Here is a 6019-nt window from a genome sequence, read left to right on the forward strand (position 1 = left end):
CGCCGGTACCCCCAAACTGGCCCTGACGCGAGACAAACCGGGCCAAGGCACAGCAGTGCGGTACTAACTAATAGCAGGTCTAACAGCGTCAACAAGCGTCCTCAGCTTACAATAGGCGTGGTGGAGTTAGGGTATCCAGTGAGAATCAAGATGACAACTTCCCATCTGACTGACCGTGGTGTGAACCGCTCCTGCATATTCTAGTACACATGGTCCCAGTTCACATGTCACTGCCTGATGTACGTGCCCTAGGTACATGGTCCCCTTGCATGGCGGCCTGCCATTGAGACCCACACCAGTCCCCGATCAATACCACGTTCCAAGTCCACTCGGCCTAATTTGCCATTGCAACCAGACCCCCCCCAGAACCGCTGAGGCAGGAGTACTACCGTTCAACCTCCCATCTCACATCAGTACTGGCTAGACTAAGCCTCTATGGTGCATAGGATAATGCGACATCATTGTGGCTAACAGGCATATCCTCTTGAAAAATGCCTCCGTTCAGGCATTGGAAAGGCCGGGTCACCAACACACTAGCCAAACTTACTAAATTTACACTCCCAAGCCCTTTCAGTGTGCATATTTTATTTTAAATCAGAAGGCACCCGGGATACCCGAGGAAGGGTGTGCATTACCCACAGCGAGAGCCGTGGTCATTATTGGTGACCCCAGGCAAAGTCAGGCAGATCATTGCTTCCCCAGGTCTGTTTACAACATCTAATGGGTTACCAAATACTTTAAGGACATCTGCAATGCATAACCACCAGAGTACGATGTGGGGCCGGTGGCGATGAACGACGTACACAAAAGGCTGGTAAAGCAGTGGCCACCAAGAAATCACACAATAGGTCAACCTGCCTGGCCCACTACAGGCAATAACCGGGAAATCACATCTCCTTCCGGGACAAGGGACGTTGACGGACACAACAAAACGGGCCCCTCACCCTACGCCATTGACCGACTCGGGCCCACGAGGTAATCTACTGTGGCGGAGGACACCTACCCCTTGGTGGATGCTGTATACCACATTACCCCTTCAGGAGCATGCCTCCAAGGTGGCCGACTCACCACGTGTACTTCGACAGTCCCAGCCCGGTAGAACTCAAGCAACGTCACTCAATCTCTAAGACAAGCGACAATGCCATGACATATCAATGCATGGGAGGAGGAAAATCAAACCCCGCTAACCCAAACCGCAACAAGGAACATATAACAAAACGGGCCGACCTGTCTTTGAATGCACAGCCCCTGTGGTAAAACAAGTTTTAAAGGCATATTTATTGTCCCTTCCCCACCAGCACACTTTAGAATAGAGGCACCGACAACCTAAACCGACCTTAATTACTGGGAAGTGTTGATGCGACCCCTGCATATAGCTGCAGTTCACCGTTTGTGCTGCGTAGCGACCACTTCAGTTACCAAATAGTGTGATGCAGCCCCTATGTTCCATTAAGCCATGTATCACATTTCACAACAAAACAAGAACAAGGCACTGATATACATGAGCCCTACCTTCCTCCTCAAGGTTATTTGTAATACGTGCCAATCAGAATATGTTGTCCCCTAAAAGCCCATTCCATATAATTCCTTGCCAGATGAAAATCATCTAACACACACGAAGCAGAGTTCTTAAACTTGTCTAGTCAAAACTAAAGGCTTGAGGCAGTCTACTCAACTATGCTAGTCTCCAACACATGACTCAAATGCTGTAAAACTCTCTCACTCTCGCGGAGAAAGCGGCAATGCTGTGACCACGGGGCAGGGCTTTACGCAGTACATACAACAATTTCCAGAAATGGCCATCTTTCGCCATTAAATATACAGTATACATATACGTGGTGTGTGCAAAGGAGCTGGTGTCTGAACCGAGTGACCAGAAGCCTGTAGGCATAGAGAGAACACGTGAAAATTACTTATACATATTATGATTGAACTCCAAATATTCGTTCTTGTTGAGGAAGAGGCCAGGCGTGATCTTGGAGGCCTCAACACCTTTGGGCAGTAACAGAAAGCCTGCTCTCCTGTCCTGAGGGAGGTGTACAGTGCTCAGTCCTGAAATGCCCCTTCTGGACCCCCGTTCCCTACATATCCCTTCTGAGTGCAGCTTCAGTAGCCACAGGGAATTTTTGCATGTAAATATGGCGCTAACACGACCAGAAAGAGTGGAGCGCTTACACGAGCAAAAGGAGATCCTGATCCCTTATTTCTAGCCAGACAAATTCTACACTGTTTGACATATCTTAACCAGTTTCCCTACCTCTCCAATCGCAAGTAATTATAACAACAAGGAAGCATGTACACCCGTGGTTACTTGGCGCAAATGATCGATGGTTCTAGCTACCCAACTTGAAGGAACTCATTAGTCGCCTCAGGAGGCTGAAAGGCTGAGCAATACGGTAACTTGGCACTGAGACAGATTGTTCCTGTTTCCCAACTCAATGGTACTCATTTATCGACAATGGATGCAAGGCTGAACCATTAGGTAACCTGGTACTAACTAATAGATGCCAATTGTTAACCCCTCCAAGGTACTCATTTTATCGACTTCCTGTGGATGAAAGGCTGAGCAATAGGTGACAAGGCACTTAATAGCAGATGGTTCTAGTCACCCAACTCAGTGGTCCTCAATTAATCAAACTCCTGGATGACAGGCAGAGCAATAGAAGCTGCGACCAAAAGGCCGGACACCGGTCCCTGACGAGGGGGTATTAGATCGCTAAGCCACCGGGCCGGTCATATTACCACACTAAAGACCACTTTCTTGAAGAAACCAGTATTACTCATACAGTCCTATATGATTTTTTTTTTTTTTTTTTTTTTTTTTTTTTTTTTGCACATCTCAGACAAAACGAGGCTCGACCCGAAGGCACTGGAGCGCCGAACACGGGCCCGTAACTACATACTAAAACCCAACAAGGAGGCTCGGCCGGGGTCCAATCAAGCGATCCCAGAAACACCCAAAACTGCAATATCCCAATCCGGGGCCTATACAGCACGAACTTGAGCTAGAACTAACCAGGCAAAGAGCACCCACACTCTTGGCCTTTCTTCCCTTGAGGTTATTATGACATCGCGCTAGCCCGCCCAAGTCCAATCGGCATCCGCGCGCTACACATAGCACCCGCTCCGCCGCAAGGGGACACACCAAAATGACGCAAGCCTACATAGTGCATACTCTGCCCTACAGGACACCGTGCCCACATAGCACTATCAGACAAATGCCCCTCACCTCCCATGGCTGATACTCTGCTCCGGTGTGCACATTATATATATATATATAGCGAGAACTTGGCCCCACGGTAAAGGGGGGGCCCCACGTGGCGCCGCCTTACATCCACATTCACGCGCGGGGAAAACAAAGACCAGCCTGCGACAGCGCGCGCGTGCCTGAGGCCACACCGCCTCTCCCTACAATGCCCACGCTGAGGCCCGAACCTGGACTCCCCAGATCAAAGCCACCCGCATTCCACACCCAGGGACTTCTCACGTGTACGCGACCTCGCCGCAGCGTAGCCGACGGTCCACATCCTCTCCTCGACAAACAATTGCGCAACTTCCTTTCTTAATCATGCGTTGCTGCACTGTATTACTAAAACGCGCATCATGCCTGACATGGTTTAGACGCCAGTAAGTAAGTAACGGTGCCTTAACCGTGCATGTGTTGTAAAGGCCACTCGGACACCCCTTCCATCCTTGTCAAGGGAAGTGCTAACCTTCTCTCCTTTCATCCAACACTATCCGTACATGCCAGCATGTGAGGCAACTGGTGCAAGAAAGCGCTATGCTGCCCGATTCGGGTCAAACGCGCGCTATGCAGGCTCCCGCCTCCCAAAATTAGCCCTTTTTGCAAAATAAACAATGTTCTCTTAATGTATGCTTGGCGGTGTGCATGCAGTTATTGAATAACGTACTTTAAGTTGTAACTTGTGAGTAAAAAGGTGTGCCTCCTTTGAAAACAGCAACCTGCTGACCTATTTACATCAAACGCACTCTGTAATCTACTTGGCACACGTTCTTAGCAGCAGGAACACCTACCCTCTGCACTAACTTCCCGTTAGTCTCAACCTCAACTCTACAAAATGCTGATCTCTCCAGGAGGAAATTAGTCACACGAGTAACTTGACCCACATGTGAGATCTGAAAGAAACGCAGCATCCGGTGCTTCAAAAGCCTAATAAACATCCAAACCCGGCGCCCACAAGAAGATAGCACCACGGTCGCACCGTCCTAAATCCAGCCCCTCCGGGGCCTCCTCCACGCAATCCCTGCGCTCTACCACTGGGCTACACCCCCTGGCATAATGACACCCGTGCTCTCAAAAAGACAATTCCGACTCTCGCACCCTGGTCCCCTGCTCCGAGGTCGGCAGCACTGTGACAGAAGCGGAGATACCGGAGAATCGAACCTGGGGCCACAGGCATGCACCGCATGCGCTCTAACCTTGAGCTACAGCCCCGCAGCCACGAATGCCTTAATAAAAGCACCGATCCGGGCCCTCCCGGCCACGCAATGGCACCAGGATCACCCGCCGCTCCACAGAGACTCTCGCTTCAATCAATCACCAACACTTACCGGGGTAACCGGGATCACAAGGATAAACCCGCCGCGAGACCCAGGGGAACGACCGGCGCCAAGGCGAACGAGCGGACAAGAGGGCGAGGAGGGGGCGGAGACAGATATAAGTACCCCTGTCTCCTGCCCGCCCTCGCCGGAAACAGCTATCTGTTGGGGTCTCCCCCGGACTAGCCCAGGGACTCGACCTCCCACCCCTGTGCCTTCCTGTGGCACTAAGGCGGCCGCCCTCCAAGGGGCGGGCCGCTGCGCGACCCCCCCCCGGGCAGCCTTACATACGCACGCTAATTAGGCACATTGCAATGCAACACTACCCTGGTCTGAGCGCTAGTTCACACGCAATCAGACAAAACATTTTAGCGACAAGGGTGGTTCCTCGTGGTCCCAGGCAGCCACGCATGGTCACATGGTGTGCGTGGTGCTCGTGCTGCCGGGACTTCACGCCCACGTGCTGTCTGCAACTGTGGTGGAAACGTCTAATGAGGTGATTGCTGCACCCTGCTGGAAGTCTGAACGGGGCAGCCTCGAAGGGCTGGCTGCTGGCCTGGTGGGTGGCTGTACGGAGGTCTGGCGTGCTCCAGGGTAACTGTGAGTAGCTGCGAGCTGAGGGCACGGAATCTTTGAGTAGAGTGGCTGTCTGCAGGCGTAGCTGTTGATCAGAGGGGCACACTAGTGACATTGAGGTCTCACAGTCATGGCTCACATCCCTGCCATAGAGCCATTTGGGATGGATGGGGCCCCTTCTGCTCAGGCCCCGAGGTGGAAAGATGGGTCGAGCGAGTGCTTGTATTCTTCGATGCTACAAAGGTAGATGATGAACAGAAGAGGGAGATGATCTTACATCTTGGAGGGAAGGATGTGCACAAGATAGCTAAGTCAGCAGCAGAGGCAGTGCCAAAAACTCATCTCATGCACATCACAGTCTCAACGCTCATTTCGAGCCCATGGCGAATCGCGACTATGAGCGTTTTGTATTCAGACAAGCCAGGCAACAGCCTGAAGAGTCGCTAGATGGATTTCAAGCCAGGTTAAAGGAGTTGGCCAGCACCTGTGGGTTTCAGGATGAGACGGAGGAGATTAGAGGCCAAGTCATTCAGGGGTGCGCTTCAGCGGAGCTGAGGGAACGAATCCTGGAGAAATCAGGGAAGTGCTTGGCAGAGACACTTACCATGGGAAGGGCTAAAGTGCGCTCAAAGGCACGAGCGGCACATATGGAGGCAGCCCTACAGGCTCCCAAAAGACTGAGCCAGTGAATGCAGTCACCCTGGCCAGTAAGATCAAGAGGCCCGAGAACACGCATATTTAGCTAATGTGGGGGACCGTCACATAGGCCGTCGGAGTGCCCCGCGAAAGGAAAGAGGTGCACGGCATGTGGCAAAATGAACCACGTTATAAAAGTCTGTCGATCAAATAGAGGAAAAGCGATGAGGTCCAAGGTGAATGTGAT

The 6019-nt window shown here is 51.7% G+C and overlaps 1 non-coding gene across 1 annotated transcript; it reads right to left on the bottom strand.

The window, feature by feature from the left end:
* Positions 1-3610: 3610 nt before the first annotated feature.
* Positions 3611-3735, bottom strand: LOC146868353 (U6atac minor spliceosomal RNA). Its single transcript, XR_014968953.1, has one exon. It is a non-coding gene; the product is annotated as a U6atac minor spliceosomal RNA (small nuclear RNA).
* Between the last annotated feature and the right edge of the window lie 2284 nt (positions 3736-6019).

The sequence above is a fragment of the Triturus cristatus genome, chromosome 1_2 (assembly GCF_964204655.1).
Source record: "Triturus cristatus chromosome 1_2, aTriCri1.1, whole genome shotgun sequence".
NCBI lineage: Eukaryota > Metazoa > Chordata > Amphibia > Caudata > Salamandridae > Triturus > Triturus cristatus.